This window comes from Siphateles boraxobius, unplaced genomic scaffold, assembly GCF_051911475.1.
Source record: "Siphateles boraxobius isolate OS27281-9 unplaced genomic scaffold, OSU_SipBor_1 49, whole genome shotgun sequence".
NCBI lineage: Eukaryota > Metazoa > Chordata > Actinopteri > Cypriniformes > Leuciscidae > Siphateles > Siphateles boraxobius.
The window spans coordinates 2,175,481-2,200,697 of record NW_027509130.1 but is presented as its reverse complement, the minus strand read 5'-3'; the positions used below and the strand labels follow the sequence as shown (position 1 = coordinate 2,200,697).

General features: G+C 40.4%; 1 long non-coding RNA gene across 1 annotated transcript; it reads right to left on the bottom strand.

Annotated features, from left to right (window-relative positions):
• Positions 1 to 15,102: 15,102 nt before the first annotated feature.
• LOC143711179 (uncharacterized) lies at positions 15,103 to 17,497 on the bottom strand. The gene is made up of 3 exons (XR_013194762.1): positions 17,335 to 17,497; positions 15,569 to 15,729; positions 15,103 to 15,267 (listed from the first exon to the last, which is right to left on the bottom strand). It is a non-coding gene; the product is annotated as an uncharacterized LOC143711179 (long non-coding RNA).
• Between the last annotated feature and the right edge of the window lie 7,720 nt (positions 17,498 to 25,217).

Here is a 25,217-nt window from a genome sequence, read left to right as displayed (position 1 = left end):
TGGGATACAGTGCTTAAATACAGTAGTAATACTGTAGAAATACATTACATCTACATTTCAGTGGTAACAGATAAGGTGATGATGATCATCATCTTTCTTTATTATTTTTAGCACTAACGTTACCTCAAACTAAAGCAGAGTCTCTTCGGAGCTGTCATTTTCTTAAATGAGCCGCTGCAATGTTTCAAATGAGCTTCTAACGCTAGACTAACGCCTTTATTTTCAACGCGATCACCTTGTACCCAAACCATTTTAAAACTAAGGAGCCATTTGTCCTCCGATTACATACAAGCTCCTCGGCGTCGCGTTTGCGGGACTCATGTTTCGCGCTGTAGGGGATTTTAAAAAAGTGACGTGAGTGGAAGCGCGGCGCCGGGGCAGTGTGTGTGTGTGAGCAGGAGGCAGAGAGAGATGGGACAGAGTTGCGAAATTGCAGGCTGGGCTCGAAATGGCTGTTATTTCAAATAGCGTGGCATATTTTAAACTAATCGGTTACCCGGTTTCAACCGGCTAATGAGGCTCGGTGGTCGATCAAGAAAATTTTTAGTTTTCGCCATGCCTATGCAGAATAAGAATAAAAAAGTTTTCTGATAATTTTAAACTGCAACAGAAAGTAGTCAAACACAGACCTCAAAAATCAGCGCATGAATCTCAACAATGGTGACAAAAGAAAAGCTTCATGCCGCAGTGCATGCTGGGAGTCATGGATGAGATTTTTTTCCCAAACCACTTCAGTGGAAATCCCGCCCTGCAGCCGATTTCATTGGTTTAGGTTACAGTGACAGATAGGTTTAGGGATCAATGTTTAGTGTTGGCAATCAGTACAGTGATTGACATGACCAATGAAAACTTTAGAATCGGCTGCAGGGCGGAATTTCCACTGAAGTGGTTTGGGGGAAAAAATCACGCGATTTGTACTATGGTGGCACCAAGAATGCATTGCAGCATGAAAGCTTTTCATTTGTCACCATTGTTGAGATTCATACGCTGATTCTTGAAGTCTGTTTGATACCTTAGACTGTAAGGCCTTTTATGAACTCTGTTTTTTAAAAATAATTTAAAGTTAGTTGCAATATTCTTATCTTTTTAAAAATCATCTTTTATATATTACATTCATCTTTCAAATATTAAACTTTTGCTAAGCTTAATAATCTTACGTGTCCATGATGATAATATTATCATCTGGGCATATTGTTCCCATGACTATTTCTGCTATTTCATATGTGTTAAAATAAAAACACATTTATAGCAATCAGAGAAAACTTATATTAAAGAGTCAAGGGTCAAGAGACAAAATAAAACTGACACTAATCACGATTCTGGTGACTTTAAATGAAACATTCAATGAATCGTCAACACCAAAACCTATTAATTCTGATTAAGAGCTTCTGTAGAGTCTGACAGAAATAAAGTTAATCTGGTTATTAATAACAAGTGAAAGCAGCATTTGAAAAAGACATTGAAAGAGAGGCATGATGTGATTGGCTGCAAAAAAAACACACCCATTAATCTTTAAGTTTTCATGAATGAAGATTTAATTTATTTATTTGAATGTATTGCTTTATTTATATTAGAGCATTTTATGGGATACCATATAAAATATACCTATAACTTTTTCATAAACACGAACTTCCCTCCACACATTGTGTGTTATAAATATACACAACATGTGTCAAAATACCATCAACACATCCTGTGTGTTATTTTTAAAACATCTTTTTTTAGAGTGTACGCAACATTTGTCAAAATACTATCAACACATCCTGTGTGTTGTTTTTTAATACATCTTTTTTTAGAGTGCATCGTGTAAAGTTACTGAATCACAAATTCATGTAAATCGAGTTAAGGGTTAGACTAGCATACTACAAAAGAAAGCCTAACTAATTTCTAAATGGTAACTTAACTTTAACCAAGCAAAGAAGTCGCAGTAATAATCGCATAGATGTAATCGGAGCTCAGAGAGCATTTATTAGCAGGCGAAAGCCCTAAACCGTTGAGAGCTTTGTCTGCAAAACGCGATTCGCGCTCAGTCAAAAATCACTTAAGCACAGTCAAAAATACCTCGTGAAAAAGACGATTCTACAGGTTGGAAGTAACATAATAGAATAACAGCAAAGAAACAAACTTACCTTGAACAGTGTCCTTCTTTAAGACAGCCTGAAGTGTTGCAAAACAATTCTGCTTTCTGTTCGAAAATAGTCCGCGTTGAAGATGCCCCGCCCCCACGTGCTATTTTTTACAGTCCAAGACTGTTTTTTCCAGGAACAAACTGGTTTACACATAAATACTGTAAATTTACCGCAAGTAATTAATTTATGGAACATAGACTGTAAATTTACAGGATTAAACTGTTTATTGAAATAACAGTATTTTACTGTTGGAAATTGGCTGTGTTTTTACAGCAATTTTTAACAGTGTATCATTTATCATTATTTTGGATAAGGTAGGACTAATAACACTCCCCTGAGGAATTCCATTTTCAACAATAAACTCATCAGACACTACATTACCCACTTTGACCCTGATAGAACGTTGTGAGAGAAAGTCAAATATGTAAAATTACATGTATAATTTTATACATTTTCCCATTAATTCCCAATTTTCCTAATTTAATCAGCAGACCTTCTCTCCACAGTGCCATAGGCTTTCTCAATATCCAGGAAAACTGCCACCATTACTTATTTCATTATTAAAGACTTTTCAATTTCATTGCATAATTTAACCAGAGCATCAGTTGTTGACTTGCACCTCCTAAATCCAGTTTGATAACCTTTAAGTGGATTTATATATTCTAGAAAATAATTAAAACGCACTACTATATTTTTTTCCATTACTTTTCCAAATTGTGAAGTGAGTGCAATAGGCCGGGAACGGGAACATCCAACAACGATCTGACAAACACAAGACAAAGGCTAAGTGCTTAAATAGGAACCGCTGATCAGTCACAGCTGGCGCTGATGATAATCAGCGACTGATCAGCGCCTCCACCCACGTGCTTACAAAAACACAGCATCAGAACGAGTCAATGAATGCGTGAACCGTGACAGTACCCCTCCCCCTAAGAGCGCCTCCCGGCGCTCCCAGAGGGACCTACCTGTCGATTGTAATCATCAATAAGGGATTGATCCAGGATGTCCCTAGCAGGAACCCAACTTCTCTCCTCCGGACCGTAACCCTCCCAGTCCACCAAATACTGGAATCCACGCCCCCTCCGTCTAGAGTCCAGAATACGGTTGACCGAATAAGTGGGTTCCCCATCTACGAGTCGCGGTCACACTTTTTGACCGATGACGTATACGGGAGGTCTTGACCGGTGGCGATCGGCCTTGACCTTGGTGCGCGCCCTCACCTGGAGCAGAGTCTCACGGGCTCTGGTCCAGGTTCGGTGACACTTCTGGATAAAGGCGTGAGCGGAGGGGACCGCGACCTTGGATTCCAGGTTAGAAAAAATTGGTGGCTGGTGACAAAATCTAGCGCAATATGGGACCAGGGTCTCGAAGGGACTGACAGCGGTTGGAGTAACCCATCTGGGGGTCGATTGGAAGTCTTACCGGTGGCACAACTCGAGCAAGCCAAAACAAAATTCCGAATGTCGCGAGCCATTAATGGCCACCAGAATTGTTGCTTGACCAAAAAACTGGTGCGGTTAACTCCTGGATGACAAGCCACACTGGAACAATGACCCCATCGAATAACGTCGGACCGTAACTCTTCTGGCACAAATAATCGACTCTGTGGACAACCGGGCGGAGGCGTTACCCCTTCTAAGGCCGTCTTGACCTTCGATTCGACCTCCCATGTGAGTGTGGAGACAACTAGCTTCTCGGGTAAAATGCACTCGGAATAAACCGGGCGTTCAGATTGGTCTAAAATACGAGATAAGGAATCGGGTTTGATGTTCTTGGAACCCGGGCGGTACGATAGAGAAAAATCAAAACGTCCGAAAAAAAGTGCCCACCGAGCCTGCCTGGAGTTGAGTCTTTTAGCAGATCTAATGTATTCTAGGTTCTTATGATCGGTCCAAACGATAAAAGGTACCCCCGACCTTTCCAACCAATGACGCCACTCCTCCAGTGCTAACTTGACTGCCAACAACTCTCTGTTACCAATGTCATAGTTACGTTCGGCAGGAGATAAACGATGACACAAAAACGCGCAAGGGTGCATCTTGTCGTCTGTGGAGGAGCGTTGAGATAGAACTGCACCTACCCCCACCTCTGACACGTCGACCTCCACCTCGAACTGACGTGATGGATCAGGGGCGATAAGGATGGGAGCTGAACTGAAGCAGCTCTTGAGGTTGGTTAATACAGCTTCCGCTGTATCAGACCACCTGTACGTCGTTCTGGGGGATGTCAAGGCAGTCAGAGGAGCGGCTAGTTGGCTGAAGTTGCGAATAAAACGCCGATAAAAATTGGCGAACCCCAGAAACCTGTGTAGAGCCTTACGGGAATCTGGACTTGGCCAATCCATCACAGCCTTAACCTTGTCAGGATCCATACGCACCCCCTCAGACGAGATGATGTAACCAAGGACAGGAACAGACTGTGCATGAAAAGCGCATTTCTCCGCCTTGACAAAAAGCCCATTCTCTAGCAACCTCTGAAGCACTCGTCTGACGTGCTAAACGTGTTCCTGGAGAGACAAAGAAAAAGCAATATGTCATCCAGGTAGACATAGATGAATTGGTCAACCATGTCTCTCAGCACGTCATTGACGAGTGCCTGGAAAACCGCTGGGGAGTTGGACAGCCCGAACGGCATGACCAAATATTCAAAGTGACCCCTGGGGGTGTTAAACGCGGTTTTCCATTCATCCCCTTCTTGATGTGGACCAAATGATAAGCATTACGTAAATCCAATTTTGTGAAGACTGATGCTCCCTGTAACCGCTCGAAAGCTGAAGACATCAACAGCAAATGATAAGTATTCTTTACCGTGATGTTATTCAGCCCTCGGTAATCAATACACGGTCGCAGAGAACCATCCTTCTTCCCCACAAAAAATAACCCCGCACCCGCTGGAGAAGAAGAAGGACGGATGAACACGGATGCTAGAGAATCAGAAATGTATTTCTCCATGGCCTCCCTCTCAGGAACTGAAAGAGGGTATAACTTGCCCTTAGGTGGATTTGCAAAAGGCTATGGTCATGTTGAACTTAACTTGTAGTTGTAGTTTTATAGTGTTCTGTTAAGTGTTATGTCTGCTGAATAGGCAGAGTTTATTATGAAGTCTCGCGAGTTATTGAGAAGTCTCGCGAGTTTATAAGGAAGTCTCGCGAGTTCGGTGAAGTGAAGTGAGATTTGATATGAGGCAATAGAAAAAGAAAGAAGAAAATGTAGTACATGTTATATCGTGAGTCAACAAGGTGAGGTGGATTAAGATTATTAAGCTATCGATCGACAATATAGCACTTAGATGTTAACCAGTTTGCATTTCAGATGTGATGGCCAGTCGAAGTTGTGTGATCCTTTACAGAGGTCGTTGGTATTATCTGGCGAATATCATCGCGTGCGTCATTGCAGATTGTAAGTGTTTATCTGACATCCTTTAATCTAATAATCATTGTTTGATATTCTGTTAAATGCATCGATAACATATTTCCTCAGTTATAAGAGAATTGCTGACATACAATGTTATTATTATATAATTGCGATGTCTCGCGTTCAGTCACGTGAAGTGATAATAATTTTGTTGTACAAATTGTCACAGAAAACGAATTGACCATGTTTGTCTATTGTAGAACCACACATTTATACACCGACATACAAGTTATCCACGAATATCCAGCTGAACCCTATCACACCAACCTATCGCATACTGAGCCTTGCAGCGCGCGAAGCTACGGGCCTCACGGTTGGAGTTTCATCACGTTAACCCTATCCGGACCAGGTCGGGACCCTTGCCGACATGTAACTGCCTGTTCAACTTTCACTGGGATTGCCCGCATCGGATGATCGCCGTCTGAGGACATCTGTACCTTTCTGCCATCAAGTGAACTTCCTCTGAAATACTTGGGACTTCTTAAGACTGAGTACTTTATTAACATAATTTTCCTTGCCTTCATATTATTTGAATCAAGACACATCGGTTTATTGTTTGGTTATTTTACGTAGGCCTACGCTGTTTTATTGTGACATATTTACATTTTGTTGATATTGTGGGAAATCATTCATTCTTTCATTTAACTAATTAATACATTGAGTGAATTGGATCCATGACACTGGCTTCTTTACTCCTCTCTTAGTTACTGGACATGAATTGGAAAATAATCCTCTAAAGGTGATTTAAAACCGTAATAGCAATCACTGCATACTACAGCATTCAATACAGCGGAGACGTACCTGGCAGAAGATCTATAGCACAGTCATAGGGACGATGCAGAGGGAGAGAAGCAGCCCGGGACTTACTGAACACTTCCTTCAGGTCGAGGTACTCACAAGGCATGTTAGACACATTCACCGACTCCTCCTGAAAGACAGAACTGGACACGGACGAACAAGCAGACACCAAACAAGACTTATAACATTGGGTGCTCCAGGTAGAGACTGAGTTATGTCCCCAGTCCACCCTGGGGTTGTGCTGAACTAGCCAGGGGTGCCCGAGGACAATGGGGACAAGAGGGGAGTCCAGAAGCAGAAAAGATAGTTCTTCGGAATGATTGCCAGAAGTGATAAGGGTGAACTGAGTGGTGGTGAATGAAATAGCTGGAAGTTCTTGACCATTAGGTGCATTAACAGAAATCTTGTTGGTGAGTTGTGTGATGGGTATTTGGAGCTTACGTGCTAATGTCCAGTCCATAAAATTTCCTTCGGCTCCAGAGTCCAAAAGTGCCTGACAGTGATGAGTTCGGGTTGCCCACTGCAGTCTCACCGGGAGGAGTGTGGAAGAGGCGATGGATGTGGAGATCCGACAGTATCCCTTCTCTACTGCCGAGCCCTGTCTTTTACTGGACACTGGTTGAGAAAGTGACCCGCTACACCACAGTAGAGGCATAAACCACGGGACCTCCTTCTCTCCCTCTCCTCCCGGGAGAGCCGAGCTCGACCCACCTGCATGGGCTCGTGATCGTCGACGGGGCTGACCGTATCACTACCGCTGGCCTGGGGGTTTCCGAAAGTCCTAGGGCCCGAGACAGTGCAAGTGCGTTGCTCAAGACGATGTAGGCGAGGGTCCACTCGCAGGGCCAGCTCAATTAGTCCAGCCAGCACATGCAGGAACATATCCCACTGCGCCTCCTCGTTCCAGCAGCACTCAGCGGCGAGGGTGCGAAATTCAATGGAGTAATCGGCAACGGTTCGGTCCCCCTGGTGAAGGTCTGCGAGTTGTCGTGCAGCTTCCTTACTGGTGACCGCCCGATCAAATACCCTCCTCATCTCTTGTGAGAGTGCCTGGAACGAGGAACAGCATGTTCGTTGGTTTTCCCACACCGCCGTCCCCCACAAAGCTGAACGTCCAGTCAATAATGTTAGTACGAAAGCCACCTTCGCATCCTCAGTGGAGAAAGTCAGAGGCTGTAGGGCAAAAAACATCGAAGATTTAGTCAGGAAGGCTCGACAGTAATTGGCCTCACCCGAATAGCTCTCAGGGGTGGGTAAACGCGGCTCCTGTTGACGACGGCTGAAGGAGGGGTGGAGGGAGGCGGCGGTGGGGTTGGCGCAGTGGGTGTGGCAAGGTGTTGAATCTGCTGGGTGAGCTCGGATACCTGCGCCACCAATGCTTGAACCGCCCGGTCGGTCATGGCGAGATTCTCCTCCTGCTGATAAACTCAGTTTATTGACCAATAAACAGTCAGGAAAATGGATGAACACGGGAACAGTCTCAGAATTCCGGCGAAACAGACAGATGGACTCCTTGGTGACGCAGGCATGCAGGTAGGCAACCCAGTCCTCGAGATGGTGAAAGAGAGAAGTAATCCAGGGAAGTCAGGCGAGTGCAGACAGACACTCACGAGGGTTGACAGATGACATCCAGCGACTCCACAAACCCACGAAGGCACAGGCAAGCACACAGAGACACGAGAGGGATCAGACACCAGGAACGGGAACAACCAACAACGATCTGACAAACACAAGACGAAAGACTAAGTGCTTAAATAGGAACCGCTGATCAGTCACAGCTGGTGTGATGATAATCAGGGACTGATCAGCGGCTCCGCCCATGTGCATACAAAAACACAGCATCAGAACGAGTCAATGAATGCGTGAACTTTGACAAGCATAACATAGGTTGTCTGTGCCTGGTAAAGAGTATGCAGTATTCTTCAATGCCCTTTTAAGTTCTGACATATTAAAATCTAAATCCATAATAGACATATTTGACTCCTTGATATTTAAAATATTCCTATTTATTTTCATTAGGGATGGGTACCGAGTTCGGTACTTTTTAGGTACCGACCGAATTGCCTCGATACTACCGAGTATCGAAACATGTCTTGTTTTTCGGTACCAAGTTTCGGTACCTAAGTGGTTAATCTCGTCAACGTCAGTTAAACAATAAGCATAGAGCATGATTGGCTGTGGCGGAAAAACACTAGTTTACGCGGCTGCCCAGAGACGTGGCTCGTCGCACGTGTGTGTGTGTGTGTGTGTGTGTGTGTGTGTGTGTGTGTGTAAGCGTCCAACCCAGATAGACAGAAAATATGTGGAAATGATCAAAAGTGTACCTATGTACCCAACTCGATGCCATAAGCACACGATGCAATATTTTCGACAAGATAATTGCTGCCAAGACCGGTAACACGGTAAATCTGATAAGGCACTTAAAAGCGGACAGAATACACTCGAGAGTAGAAAGTTTATCCGCCTTCGACTACAAGAACTGGAGCGCGTCACAAATGAACCGAAACTCAGCGTATAGGATACTTGCCTCACAGACATGAGAAATAGTTCTATATATGTTCAAAATATGTCTACTTTTAAACGAAACAATTAGAAATAAATAGTTTGATTACCTAATCCATATAAGCGCGCGTGCGTTCACTACTGCAGGGATAACGAGTCAGCATCGCAAATTCGCAATAATCATCTTTGCAGCCAACACGTTTAGTAAACACTTGTTCATTAATAAACAATTAAAATATCTCCTTGCTATCGTTTCCCGACACATCCATAATCATTAGGCTACTTTTGCCAGTGCTTTGCGCAAGCTTCATGTGTGCTGAGCGCGAGGCATATATCCCGCACCCCAGTAGCCTATATTTAATTCAATTCACATTTATTTGTATAGCATTTTTCACAAAACATATCGTTTCAAAGGAGCTTTACAGAAAATGCATGTGTCTAAATTACAATTTAGAGTGATCTGTTATCAGGGGTGACTGTGTGTAATGCATTTCAATTAATTTTCATTCAGTTTCATTGTTAAACAATGCATTAAGTTAAGGCAGAAACAATGAGCTCATTGAAGTAAAGAATACATGTTGTTAAATGATTAGGAAACATAGAAAACTTTAGCATTGGTGCTTTTTTACAGACTCAAAATATGAGTGTAAAAAAGTCAACAAACTGAAAAAATAAGTTTTTTTTTTTTAGGTAATGTTATATTGATAAAATTGGTATCGAAAAAAGTATCGTTCAGGAACCGGTATCGAAGTCAAGGTATCGGTATCGGTATCGGTATCGAAAATTTTGTTACGATACCCAGCCCTAATTTTCATTACCTCTTCTTTCCTTTTAGGTCTGTTATGATATAGGACTAGGCTCATGTTAGGCTTATGTTAAAACACAACCAACATCATCGGATCATCTTTTCTATTTGTTCATCTGGCTGTTATAACTCATTTACAGCAGCCAAATAAAATCTAAACTTAATGATGTGATGGTCAAGAATCCAACTAAAAAACACTGATCACCATAATGGTAACTTAAACATTCCGGTTTACTCCTTCAGTGATTCTGCTTTTTACCATCAGGTTTCTTCAATAATGCTGATATATAATAATGCAATAATCTCATTAACTTCATCACATCACTGCTTCAGTGTTCATCGCTTAAAATTTTGTAACGTGAGGGTTCGGTATGTGGTGGATAACTCTTTAGGGTGATAAACAGCAGAACAGGAGACAGATGACTTTCTCAAGTGATACTTTACTGAACACCGATCACAACAACAACACTTTCTTGACCGGACTTTTCATGTGACTGCCCTAACCAATCAGAAGCGAGAACAGACTGAGGTAGGCGTGAGAGAATCAGAGAGGCAGATTGAGCAGACTTGAGCAGAATTGGGCAGGGGGGGGGGGGCTCAGTCTGACCCAGATTTTATTTTTATTGTGTATATATATATATATATATATATATATTAGTGGTGGGCCGTTATCGGCGTTAACGTGCTGCGTTAACGTGAGACTCTTATCGGGCCATAAAAAAAATATCGCCGTTAATCTATTCTCAAAGTTGGGTTGGGAGCTGGGTCTATACTACGCAAGCTATGATGACTTTCACCTTGATATTTTAGCGCGGATGTATACCTAGCCGAATTGCACTGTAGGGGGCTAGAACGAGTCTTCGAACCTATGTGTATATGGATGCAGCTATGAAGACGCCGGGTTTGCTTCAGGGAAAATTTATTTTTAAGCTTCCCAATGGAAACCTTGACAAGACGCACCTTGTGCAATGCGGATTTAGTTTATTGTAGCCAGTAGCGGAGTGGCAATTGGGAGAGTCGGGACTTTTCCCGGTGGGCCGGTAGTGTTTCTTGGCCGCGAGGGCCGGTCTGATAATAGTTATACATTGCAAGTTATTAGGAACACTATCAAACTGTACAGTCTCCCTGCTCAACCCGTAAATACATGCATCGATCCACTGATTTTGTTTGAGTTCTTAAATGGTCTAGTGCACGGGCGTCAGTTTGGTTTGAAATGTGGTTGGGACAGAGACGCATTCGGAAGTGCATTTTCAGAAGTAGAGGGTACAAACTTGTCAGTGACGTGGGGTGATGTCTTAAAGAGGCTAGGCACTGAGTTGAAAGCCTGATTTGTTGTTTAGGCTAATAATTCGTAATAACAGTAAACGTTACGCACAAGTGCGGCATTTCAAGAAATGTACAAATCAGGAATGTATATCGTGTACTCTCTCTCTCTCTCGCACGCACACACACTCACACACACACACACAGGCGCGGAGAGGGGGTATTAACATTAAGTGACATGGGCATCTGACGCACAGAAGCCAATGGCACATGTCACTATGCGTATTGGCACATCTGGTCTCCACTGGCATGTGCCAGTGCATATAGTGACATGTGTCACTGACATTATTGGCATGTGCCAGTGGATAGTGACCAGGGCCGGGCCGAGGCATAAGCGAACTAAGCGGATGCCAGTACGCACCCCCCCCCCCCCCTGGGAATATGGAATATGAATGAATAATTCAATACAAGAAAATTCTGATTTCATGATCAATATACCTGCCAACAACTGCTACTGTGTCTGCCAGCGTTTAAGTCATGCGCATAATCTAGACACCTCGCGAGTGTAGACAATTCGTGCGCAACTGCGCATAGTCACGGTATCGGTTTAAGTTGGAGAAAATAGCCGCAGGGGAACTTAACCTTCTAGGTGTAAGGGTAGCAGTTGATTAAATAATAAACATAGCAGTTTGAACTCTTCTCCACTTTATTTTACCACACTCAGATCACTAACTCCAAAAACCCGCGACACTCCAGTACCAAGTGCGCAAGACCCATTACTATCTACGGCAAGCCCCGAGGGGAAAAATAGATTGCATACACACATACAACGAGCGCCAGTACATTACCGGTATTATAGTAACAGACCTTGTTGGATTCTGTCATGTACAATCCAACAAAGTCAGTTACAATAATAATAATAAAAAAGATTTTGAGGACAGTTACACTGTATTGAGACAGTTGAGAAATAATAATAATATTTTTACAGTTTTCAACAATAATTGTCATTGTTGAACCCTTGCTCTTATTATTTTTCTGATTTCTCAGTTTTGTCATTATTTTTTGCAAATAATATATTTTATAGGCTAGCTATGTTTTGAGACAGTTTGTTTTAAGAAGTTTCAAAGAGGTAGTAAAAGAGTAAAGTAAAAGTTAAAACTTTTTTATTTAACTTTTTTATTTAAGTAGGCATCTATTTTTTATTAAGTATTTATTTTGTATTTATACATAACCTCACTGTATTCATTTATAATGTATCATTATTGCGTGACATTTGTGTCAATAATCATCAAGCACAGGTGACTTCGCGTAGTGGGAGGGGGCCCCCAAATCAAATTCTGCTTAGGGCCCCCAAAAGGCTCGGGCCGGCTCTGATAGTGACATCCACTGACACATGCCAATAATGTCAGTGACACATGTCACTATATGCACTGGCACATGCCAGTGGAGACCGGATGTGCCAATACGCATAGTGACATGTGCCATTGGCTTCTGTGCGTCAGATGCCCATGTCACTTAATGTTAAAACTGCTACTGCAGGCGCTGCACAGGCACACACCCACTCCAGCATTAGAATGCAACAACAATTCTTAATCCTTAATTGTTGCACAGGCACACAGCGGCCAATTATGTTTGTCAGTCAGCAAAAGTAAAATCACACACTGCTCAATTGAATATAAAGGCAAATGGCTTGCATTAATTCAACCACCTTTATCAATTCAATATTAAGCCCAAAATAGTTTTTGACTCACCAATCGGTAGATTATTTGTACATCCATCCGCCGCTCTTTCCTCTTGAAGACGTCGATCACATATTTTCTTCCATACAAGTCTGTTTGAAACGATCGGACAATTTGTGGGCCCTTTTGCTGTACTAACGTTAGTCCATCTAAGGCTGGCGTAGACCTCCCTCTTGCTATTAACTCAGATTTTGAATTAAAATCGAGCTTGGAAAAATTTCTTAACTCCGTGATCACGGCCGGTGCTGTCATTTTGACTTTGAATTTGGCGGGGATTAACTCTTAGGCACGCTAGCTGTGGTGTAATGACGTTAGCTGTGCAAATGTCCAGTAATATCTCTTTACTGCTCTCCTTGTGCGTTTCTATATGTGTGAACACAATTCAGCAGCAAGCCAAACTCCCTTCAAATAAAGACTGGAGTCAGGGTGTAGTTTTTCAAAACTCCTGATGTTTACTCCAATATGCTTCAAAGGAGAGTGAAACTATCAAAAACAATACACAAATAAAGTGCTTTTAGTAAACAGAATACAAAATATATACACAATATAAAGGCTAACAGAGCATAGTTACCAGTTGAGCAATTGGTGAATAAAACAACACTTAATTATTACCAATATAGCATAGGAAATAAATAAAATATCCTCAGTTTACACATTTTACAATGATTACTTACTGACAATGCTTTCGAAGGCATAAACATTAAAGAAAAACTGGAGCAGCAGTCACATGGAGCTTAATGCTTGAGAGAGCTAAGCAAACTGAAACTAAAATGGCTGCTCCCTTGCTTAGTCAGGTAATTTTTCAAAATTAGAGTCCCAAGTAAAAAACCTAAAACGATTAATCCCCTTAACGTAACAATCTCGATTTTAATTGGTCCATGTCTGGTACGTAACGGAGACGATTACTGGCATAACATATTTACGTCCAAAAAAAAAAAAATATATATTTTTTTATATATATTTACGTATATATTTACGTCCAAAGGCACAGCAGATTTGTGCTTTTTGCCGTACATGTTGAAGAATACAGGATCGAAGTGCGCATGCGCAACATACAGTAAACAAATGCTAGTAAAAGAAAAATGCTAGTAGACAGTAAAAGCACTGCTTATTCTACCATTTTGTTTTTTATTTGATTATGCGTAACTGCTACATGTGTCATCATAACGTCTAAACAATTGGAATAACACACATATTGCATATATAAAAAACAAGAATAAACAGTAAAAAACAATTTTGGCAGGGTAGTGCCTAGTTTGCCTACCCAGACCGCACGTCCCCTGTCAACACACCCATGTGGGGCCCATAAGGGATGGATATGGGCTGGTGAGTGGGCCCCATGTGGGCTGCCCAGATGGGGCCCAGTTAATTTTGTCCGGGGGTTCCATGGTGGCCCCATGTGGGCAAGCCCAGATGGGCTGATGGTTGGCTTTACATGGGCCCTAGCTAAAACCCACATGGGCAACCCAGGTTTCTCCCATCTGGGGCCCACACTAGCTGGGCCCCATGTGGGCTGATTATGGGTCCCTGCTATTTTACCCATATGGGTAATAACCATTATTATTATGGGCTAAAAAATTCATTTTTGGGGCTTATTTTACAGTCAGCCCATACAGTTCTTTAACAATTGTAAGATGTTAATATTTTTGTTACACAGCCAATATTCACGGGTCTGGTGGACCCACCACACTATTAGGCTTTTACATCAATACAGCCATAACAATTTATATAAAAATACGTAACAGATGTTTACTTTAGCTCAATATTACCAATGGTATTTACATAATTTATGGCTCTTATTCGCCATTTACCCCTGTGAGATCACAATTATGATCATATGATAGTTTTTTTTTGTGAGAAAACAAGGAAATTCAATTATAAAAAATGTTTTTAAAAAAATAGCAACAAAATTTGATCATTATTGGTGCTCATTTCTTAGAACTTAATCAGAACAGGTGAAAGTGCTTGAAATGTAACAATTTTGTAACTTTGTGTGGGAATAGCAGTTGCAGAAGAAAAAAAACATTCGCGCACACAGACAATACACATACACACACACACACACACACAGCAGGCCCAGTTAGGAGGAGGACACAGTTAAGTTTCATAGCACCTACAATTATTACTCTCGGGTTCAGTAGAGCCGAACACCTCATATGTAATAGTTACTGTATGTGTAGGAGGGTGTAGCATGTGCAGTCATTGAAAATAAGTTATTTTTTATGTTCTTCACAGAAAATGAGCCATGGCCAATGAGTTTGAGTTAGAAGAAATAATAAATAGCATAACTTTTTCTTTTAGCAAACATTGAAAACAGGTCCCACAGACCAGAACACAACAAGCTACAATAACAAAGAGACCAGTAATCCAATTAATTACGTTTTTATTTAAGTAAAATTTATGACAACATGCTTTTGCAATGTTCCCTCAGTTTCACAGACAGAATTAGTTTCTTTCCACCTCAAATGAGCCTGAAGCCTGAAGTCCTTGTTGAGGGGTTGCCTGTCGGGCCTGTCTATTACCCCCCCGGTCCCTAGCACCAATGAGCCACTTGGAGACCGCCTTCTCGGCATCTTTACGGGTGATTTGGCTGGTCATGGTGTTTTTCTTTAAGCCTCCTTCAAGAAACAAATATAACGTTCACTTACATCATATGTGCCAACACAACTCTCAGCCAGGACTGTAAAGACAACTATGTTAAGAAAAGCACTATATAAATTGAGATTATTATTAGAAATACACACATTCTCTTAAACACACAAGCTAAGCAACTGAGAGACATGTGCGAACACACTGCTTAGCCAGGACAACAGACGCTCCATTAACAATATTTAAAATTGATATGTTTATAATGTTAGGGAATTGTGACACCTTTCTATTATCGGTACAACTTAAAACATTATCCACATGCACACCTACCATATATTACTTCATACAGTTTTAAGGCCTTGAACTCTCTCTTCCCATTTCGGCCCATAAAGTTATACTGCCTGGATAGGCCATGGTCTAGGAGGAAGGTCATCATCCTTTTTGTGGCCTCGTCAACAGTTCCCCCCCCCTATGTCAGTCACAGCTGCAACCTGAGGGGGAACAAAGGCAATACAAAGCAAATTTATCTACAGTATATTGCTCACTGGGGCAAACCACTCAACATGAAAAAACTGCCAGAGGCATAGGTGTGAGCTAGGGGTGGAACGGTACATGTATTCGTATTGAACCGAAATGGTACGGGCGTCACGGTTCGGTGCATGAATATACACGGAGAATACACGGTATAAAAATAAATAAAACTTGCGTGCAAATTAATGTAATGTGGAACTACTGCGGAACATTGTGCTTTTGTCAAACTGTAACCTACAACTGTCACCCATCCAAAATCTCTCTCTCTCTCTCACACACACACACACACACACACACACACACACACACACACACACACACACACACACACACACACACACACACACACACACACACACACACACACACACACTCTCTGTTTAAAAGCAAAAAATATTTATCCAACCCCATTTAAAAACAGTCGGTGCCGTCTTTTGGACATTCATCATATTGCATTGGTTTTCATTTCTTGAACAGAGCACTAATCTGTTTATTTTTAAAGGTTGTATCAGTGATTTCAGGCCCAAAAATAAATGTCTAATCTTTCCTAACGATACGCTAGCTGCTCGCCCCATAAGCATGCCGTCCAAAAACCGCGTCTCTGTAGGCAGCCTAGGCTCTGAGATCAGCACACAAAAACAAATGGGTACAACCACCACTCAAAACCAAAATAAACAGTGTTCCAACCAATCACTGACAGGGGCGGGTGTTGCTCCGATTTCGCGTCCAGCCGTGCACGAGCGCAAAACCTCACAACACCCGCCCCTGTCAGTGATTGGTTGGAACACTTTATTTTGGTTTTGAGTGGTGGTTGTACACATTTGTTTTTGTGTGCAGATCTCAGAGCCTAGGCTGCCTACAGAGACGCGGTTTTTGGACGGCATGCTTATGGGGCGAGCAGCTAGCGGATCGTTAGGAAAGATTAGACATTTATTTTTGGGCCTGAAATCACTGATACAACCTTTAAGTTACACTTTCTACATTGATTAAAAAAGAAAAATCAAATGTTTTTAATGTTAGTATTATTTTATACAGAAATAAAGTATTTATAATTCAGATGAGAATAAAGTTAGTGTTAATTAAAATGAAGGAAAACAAATATATTGATCTGAAATATAGCAAATTCATTTTAAATTCATTCAGGTACAATTACCAAACTTATCTAAACAAACAAAAAATATATTTTTGTCTTTTTATTAATTTAATTAATAAACTAATTATATAAAACTATTGTCAGTGCACTACAAATAAACTGGTTCTACGCCTTTACTTTATTAATAAAACTTATTTAAAAAATACAAGGTTTAAGACATTTATTTTACTTTGGTGGTACAGCCTGATATATGCAAAAAAATTAAAAAGCTTTTATTTTTTTGCTTTTCCCTTCATTGTACCGAACTCGTACCGAACGGTGATGTCTGAGCCAAGGTATGAACTGAACCGTGACTTCTGTGTCCGTTCCACCCCTAGTGTGAGCACACCTGGGGAGTTTCAGATCAAATTCACTGCAAGCCCCCCAATAACAATTTAATTGAGTTGCACTACCCTAGACTTAACATACATACCAGTTCGGACATGAAGTTTGGGTTTGCCAGTTTTTCTTCCATGATTTCCACATCCCTTACTGTCTTTAGGGGGAAACCCTCTGGGGTAGAAGAGACGGTGGTGCTCATGTTGCCACGCTGTTGAAGAAGCGTTTGTAGAATCCTCCCCTGGATTCTTTGTGTCTCTTTCATCTCCTCAAGCAGTGTTAAGATGCGAACAAACATGTTGTCCCTGATTTTTCTTTTGAGGGGTTTCTGGTGACGTGGTGTCGTGGTGATGGGTTGAAACATTGGGCCATCTAAGGTTACCCAGAGGTGGTGGAAGTGTCGAATCATCATCATTATCATCTTCCAAGTCAGAACATTCATCTCCATGCAAATCACAGTCACTATCACAACCAGGCACCCAGTTTTCAGAATCCAAATCATCAAAGGAGGATGTGTTAAAATCATAAAAATAATAATTTTGTGGGGAAACCTGCTGTGGCAAACTTATCTGTTGAAAATCGTACAGTGCTTAAAACCACTATTAAATTGCTATGGCTTCTAAATAGTTTAATAGTCTAATACAATTTATATTTTATAAAACGTATAAAAAGTGGACATAGCCCAGTGGCTATTGTTAAAAATAGCATCCATGTCTGACATAATCAATTTTGAATATTTTATATATGAAAACATAATATAGGAGTTTAGCCCATCTGCTGCCCATGTGGGGCCCAACAACAAAGCCCACTCTGAGCCCATGCCCAGCCGAAGCCCAACTAGCCCAAGTGAGGCCCATGTGGGCCCCAAGTGGACGTGTTTGCAGGGTCACTGAAAATTGTTAAACTGTGCAGCCTCTCTCTGCTCAACCCGTAAATAAATGCATCGGTCTGCAAATTTTATTTGAGTTCTTTATTGGTCTAGTGGTAGTTATTTTGCCAAGCGTGTCAGAGGTCAAGGTTTCTAATCCGCACTCGGTATGTTTTTTTTTTCTCATCAAAACTAAATATGTTCATCAGTGGTTACAGTCTATATCAAGCAGGGACACGTTTGTGTGCATTTTATTTTGAGATTTCACCGGAATGAATAGAGAGTCTCCACAGCGGCGATAGATTGAAGAGCGCGTCCAAGTGAAGAGTGCGCGAGCCTGTATACATGACACTGATTGCCGCGGCAACGAGCACTCCGCTTGAGTTCAAAAACACCACATTTTAGCGCCAGATCTCTTATTTAATAGCGAATTAAATGAATGCTCTGCTAGTTAACTGGATATGGTTTATTTATTTGTATTAGGTACATCCGTGGCGCCTCAATGTTTCAAAAAGTGGTGGGTACAAAATGACTCATGACGAAATCTGGTGGGGACGCGTACCCACCGTCCCCACCGAAATCGACGCCTATGCTGAAAACATCACGGAGTAAACATCACTTAAATATCATAATAATGATCAGTTTTCCAAAAAAAGGAAGAAAAGAAAGAAAATACCCAGAAGGACAGGATTTTCGTATATTGCCATTTTTGTAGGGACAAAGACAGAATGTCCACACAAAGATGGCAATTTCCGAAATCCTTGTGGGGATTTTTTTTTTTTTAAACAGCTTATAAATCATACTAAGTTTTTTTTTTGAAAACATCTTATAAATCATACTAAGTTTTTTGTTTGTTGAAAATGCAGAAAGTTATCTGTGCTAGGGTTAGTGTAGGGGGATAGAATACACTTTGTACAGTATAAATCATTACGACTATGGAACGTCCACATTAAACATGAAAACACAAAATTGTTTGGTCTGTTGAAATGAGAAGTCTGTTTGATCAAGTTGAAACCCTTGTCATCCCAGTCTCAGCTGAAGCTGAAATAAGTTTCATTGCTCTTAGGAGACTGAAAACATGGTTCAGAACAATGGCACAAGTTGTTGTGTGTTATGTCCAACAGGACAAACTGGACAGTAAGGATGTGAAAACAAATATGCTAAAAGTTAATTTCTGTTAACGGGATAGTTTCCTTAAAAAGTGAAAATTCTGTCATCATTAAGTTGTTTCAGACCAGTTTCTTTCTTCTGCTGACCACAAAAGAAGTTATTTTGAACAATGTTGGTAACTAGACAGTTCATGGGCCCCATTGACTTCCATAGTATTTTTTTTTCTTACTATGGTTGTCAATGGGGTCCATCAACTGTCTAGTTACCAACATTCTTCAAAATATCTTCCTTATTGTTCAGTAGAAGAAGGAAATTTATAAGGGTTTAAAACAACTTGTGGGAGAGACCGAATTTTCATGTTGGTGAACTATTCCCTTAACTATCCCTTTAATGACCTACAGACATGTGTTTGGCTTCTTCAAAAAGCAAGGAACAAGACCGCATTGCACTATTGCACTGCACTATGAATGGAGGAAAGTTCAGTCTCTGTTAAACTCCCTTCTTGTCTTTAATATTTGTCCTAACATTACAGAATTCATTAACGTATTGTTAAGGTCAATATAGACTAAAAACCTTAATATTTTCCTATTAATTTCCTGATTCCCCAGCTTGAATGCACACAAACACACACACACACACTAACACTAACGACATGTTTGCCACTTATCCTGCGATTGTCACACATTATATTGTAAAAACGGAGCTGTCCCCTAATCATTTGACGCGATTTGCCCCCTATGTTTGTGCACAGAACTGTAGATTACTCCCTATAGTTTACCGCATCTAGGAGGTTTCCTTCGAGGTGCATTGCCGCTTCGCACAATCAAATGTAGCTACAGCCTCTCACAAGTTAGAAAGAAAACACAAAGCCAATCATTTTAGCAATGTGTGTTCAGGAGGCGGGACTCAGATCTATTAACCGTTTGTGTTCCAGGATTTGCGCATTTTTCTCAGAACGCTCTTATAAGAGATTTTTATCTAAATTAGATGTTTCCTGGTTAAATAAAATAAGAACTACGCAAAACACACTGGCAACAGTGGTTATATATAAAAATATTAGCATTTTTGATCGAAATTATTGCTAGGGACAAATCAGTGTCACTGGATATTGGTAGGGACACGTCCCTAGCGTCCCTACTAAATTCTACGCCCCTGACATGATTTATTTTCATCACCAATTATCATAGTAGAACAGCTTTCTCAATCAGTTTGTGATGCATTTTGGAATCAGGAGATGAGCCCCTGGTCTAATGCGCCACCTGGCTTGAGAAACACGTTCTCAAAGACTTACTTTTAGTCATTATTTGGGTAGGTAGCACACATATTCTGAATGCCTTCGGCAGAATTCAAATGAGCCATTTTAATCTAGATTAATTCCAAGATTACAGAGAGATTAAAAAAAAATCTATGCCCACCTCTAATATATATATATATATATATATATATATATATATATATATTAGGGATGTGCATCTCCATAACTTAGGCCGATGCGATACGCATCTCGATGCATAGCCAACTTTACGATACAAGATGCATATAAGCAGTTAACGATGCGATGCAATACGATTCACTACTACGATGCGATCCGATTTAGAATCAATTCAACGCAATATTGCTATTCAATGTAGCCTATTACAATGCAATGGAGAAAAATATGATGCTATGCAATTCAATATAGTATAGGTAGTTAACTTTTATTTCTTTTGTTCAGACATACAGCAAATCATAAAGTAGCTTAAGTGCCATCTGCCTTTTAACGCATGACTCTTTCACAAACAAAATATTTGGTTTTCACAAAACCAAAATATTAAGTAAAAACAGACATTCTTTTCCTGTCCTGTCTCCAGTTACACTTTTAACAGCTCACATATTTAACAGTGAAAAAATGTAAGGATGCTCAGGGATAAACAATGAATAATTGTTCCATAACTTGCCAGCAGCCTAATGTGATTTCAGCAGGTAGGCTAACTCAGTGAGCAGAAAGCAGGTGCTGTTTTAACATAAACAATAGTGAATAAATAAAAAACTTTTCACAAACAGGTCTTTCATAACTGCATGAAAAAATACTGTATGAAATGTTATATATATATATATATATATATATATATATATATGTAAAACATTTACATCTATTAATTCAGACATCCCAAGTCTCCCGCATATTGATAGCGGCTCCCTGATGCCCGCAAATTAGTTCAAATCTCCCTGAATCTAGAGCGAGCGAGCAAGAGCATGCATGCGTGACTGAAGATACTGTGCTTCAAACTGTGTAGTGCTCGCACGGCGGAGAGGGAGAGAGTGAGAGACCTTGCGTATGTGTGCGTGTGTGCCTCATGAAGCGCATGTAAGACAGAGAGTATCCTGATTGGCCTGTTTCGGCAAGTCAACCAATCAACCAACAATTTATGTGGTGGAAGATAGAGCTCTGCCATGTCGATCTGTTCTAGGTAGCTGACTCTCAGGACACGCCTCGGTCTCTGTAGTGTTGTGAAACATCATATTCATGTAGCAGCAGTGGTGTTGAGAGAACGCGCTTGAGCAACAGTTCAGAAAGGAGTAACCAATCTAATAGTTACACAATCAAATATTGGTCACTTTCTAAATAGTAAAAGTAGCCTATAGAGCATACTAATAATTATATATGAATAAATCGTTTTTTACCGATGCAGATATGTTAAAATCGATGCATCGTGATACGCAACTTGTATCCGATGCAGGGGCGTGGTAGCGGGGGGAAAAAGGGTACCGAGTACCCAGGGCCCGAGGCAGGGGGGGGGGCCCTTAGAAGACGGCGAGCTGAAGTCAAAAGTCCGTCCACCACCCCCCCCCCCCCCCCCCCCCCCCCCCCCGACGATGGAGAAGTCGCCGCGCTCAAATCAAAAGTACGTGGCGGGGGGCCCAGCTAGATGGTTTGTACCCAGGGCCCAAAATTTGGTACTACATCCCTGATCCGATGCACACTTATTTAAATCGATGCATCGCATAATTAGCTTTTATTGATGCACCGATGCGAATCGGTGAATCTTACCATCCCTAATATATATACAGTGTTGTGCAAGTTACTTCCAAACTGTAATACATTATATATTACTTGTTACTGTTATTTAAAAGTAATTCATTACCTTACAATATTACTGTCTCAGAATTGTAATGCGTTACATTACTCCTGTATTACTTTTGAGTTACTTTCACCAAAATAACTATACAGAAGTAGAACTTAACATTCTAAAATGACTAGGGCTGTAACGATATGCGATATGAAACCGAAATCGCGACACTCAGATCCACGAACCTGCAGAATCGCCACACACCACTTCCAACTCCCAGCGTTATCCATACCGTCCAGATCCAATGCTACCACATCTTTAAATTACTATTAGTATTATTTGAAGTTAACTTAACATTATAAAATATGTAGACCTACACCACAAAACTAGTTGAGGATAAATTATTTAAAATTTGGGAATTCCAGCGTTATGGACATTACATTTGCAGACTTGCAGTTAACTTATATAATTATATAAATTCTCAGAAAATGCATTAATACCAAAATATTGAAACGTCTGTTTATCCATAGTCTCCTCCCAGAAAGGAGTCCAGACATTAGAAAAATATCAGTCTACACATGTGTTTTATATTTAATATTAGGGAAATCGACAGTCATGTGTGACAAAAAAAAATCTTTAACTTTTAGGAGGCAACGATTTTTTGTTGTTGTAATTCTGTGAATTACACTGCGCAAATCTAATGAAGAAGGGTTGGATCTCCACAGAACATAAAATATTCATTTTATTTTATTTTTCGTGTTCGCATTTATGAGGAAAAAATAATGTTACAGACGTGACAGTTCTCCGTTACGGACGCGACCGCTCTGAAGCGGCACTAAAATACTGCTTTAAAACTTTCACAGACACCTTACACAGAAGACACGAAGCCTTTCTTTAAAGTGAATTTCGTTTTGTTTTAATTGTACGGACCTGAAAAATATATCTATATTGAAATGTCTACTTGTAAACAGAACAATTCAAAACGAAAGAAAACAGACTGCTCTGCTTCTGAAATGAAATGTGCATTTCTCTCTGGTGCATTCACTACTGCGAAGATCGCGAGTCAGCATCGTCAACTTCAACTTGACTTTATTAATAAACAATCAACATGTCTTGCTATATTTGACATATTCATAATCATTGCTTTTGCCGGTTCTTTGTGACAGCTTTTAGGTGCTTTATCGGCAGCGCCGCCGCCCTTACATGAACGCGTCACCACGGCATCAAAAACATGATTGCGTGATGGAAACATGAAAAATACCACATAAACATAGCCTAACTGTTTAGAAAGAAAACAGAACGAATAGCCTAATGCTCATACGTCCATCTCGCGAATGTAATCTTCTTCATGCCATCTTCACCATTAGCCGCTTTTCCTCTGGCCAGCGCGAGCACAGAGGCCGAAATCATACCTCACGGCACTCCTGTAAAAAAATAAATCGCTATACAAATATATCAGACGCTGCCATTTAGTCTTTAATTGCAGACTTGGACCTCACACGCGGCTATATTTGACTGACCGCGAACAGTTAATTTAGCCTACTTGCATCTTTCATTCGTAATGTCTGGCAGTCTTGCTGTTTTTTTTTTGTTTGTTTGTTTTACAATTAAAACTAAAAGTCTGTTGTAACGCAAGCCTTACCGAACATGTACCGAGTAAAATATTACTGAAAATTGATTAGTAATGCCTTACACTACTGCGTTACATCAAAACGTAATATGTTACTGTAATGCATTACTTTTGTAACGCGTTACTCCCAACACTGTATATATATATATATATATATATATACAGACAGGCAGTGCTTTCTTCTCTTTTAATGTAATATATATATATATATATATATATATATATATATATATATATATATCCCAATTTCAACAATTTTTTTTACATATTTACTTTATATATATATATATATACTTTATATATTTATACTTTATATATATATATATATATATATATATATATTTTATATATATATATATATATATATATAAAATAAAGATGTAAAAAAATTTGTAGAAATTGGGATCTATATGAGATCAGGTCAAATGTTTGTAAAATTTCCATATCTTATTTAGCTGAGGTAAATTAAACACAATTCTCACGAATCCTTGCTCAATGATGAATGAGACGGTCCAGCGGTTGGTTGCAATTTAAAAGGCTGATTTCCGCGCGTCAGGGCAGTGACGAGTATGTTGCCCAGTGGTTGTCCAGACACCATAGGCACAACCAACCTGATCTCACAGAAATACGTGAAATGAACACACCCCTTAACCCCGTTTTACGTGGTGGTGACACGTAATGCATTAAAATTACGTGTCGGCACCACGAAAACAACAGCCATACAAAGTCAATGAGGCTCATTTGTCGTGGTGGACACACGGATTCCCTGGTTCAACAACGTCACAGTGGGCGACGGTAAATGTTGTTTTCTAGTTTATGAAACGTCCTCCTTTTATCATTTATTATAGTGCATTAGTTCTGATTTTTGTTGCCTAAATAACAGTAAATTGTTTGTGATATAACTATCAATTTATATATGGAGTAGTTTTAAATAATGGCCCGAGGCTGTGTTAAGTAGATTGTTCCCTTTACGTTATTAAACCCTTTACATTTTTTTCAAATGTATTTTCTGTCATATCAGCGAATATTATTAATAATTACTATTATTATGAATCAGAAGACTTTCATTCGTTACCACGGCAACGATACATCACGTTACGCACGCTACTTACCCATAATCACTGCGCTTTTACCGCTCATTTCGCCCGCGCCTACTGACTACAGTAAGTATCTCAACCATAGGATCTCAACCCAAGGGGTCTTTGTTTATTAAAAATCACGCAAAACCATTGCTGTTATTTATTTAGTTGTAGCCCGAACTGTGTAGCGTTTCATCCCTGGAGATTAGGTTGAATTTGTTAGTGTTGCATTATCATTTA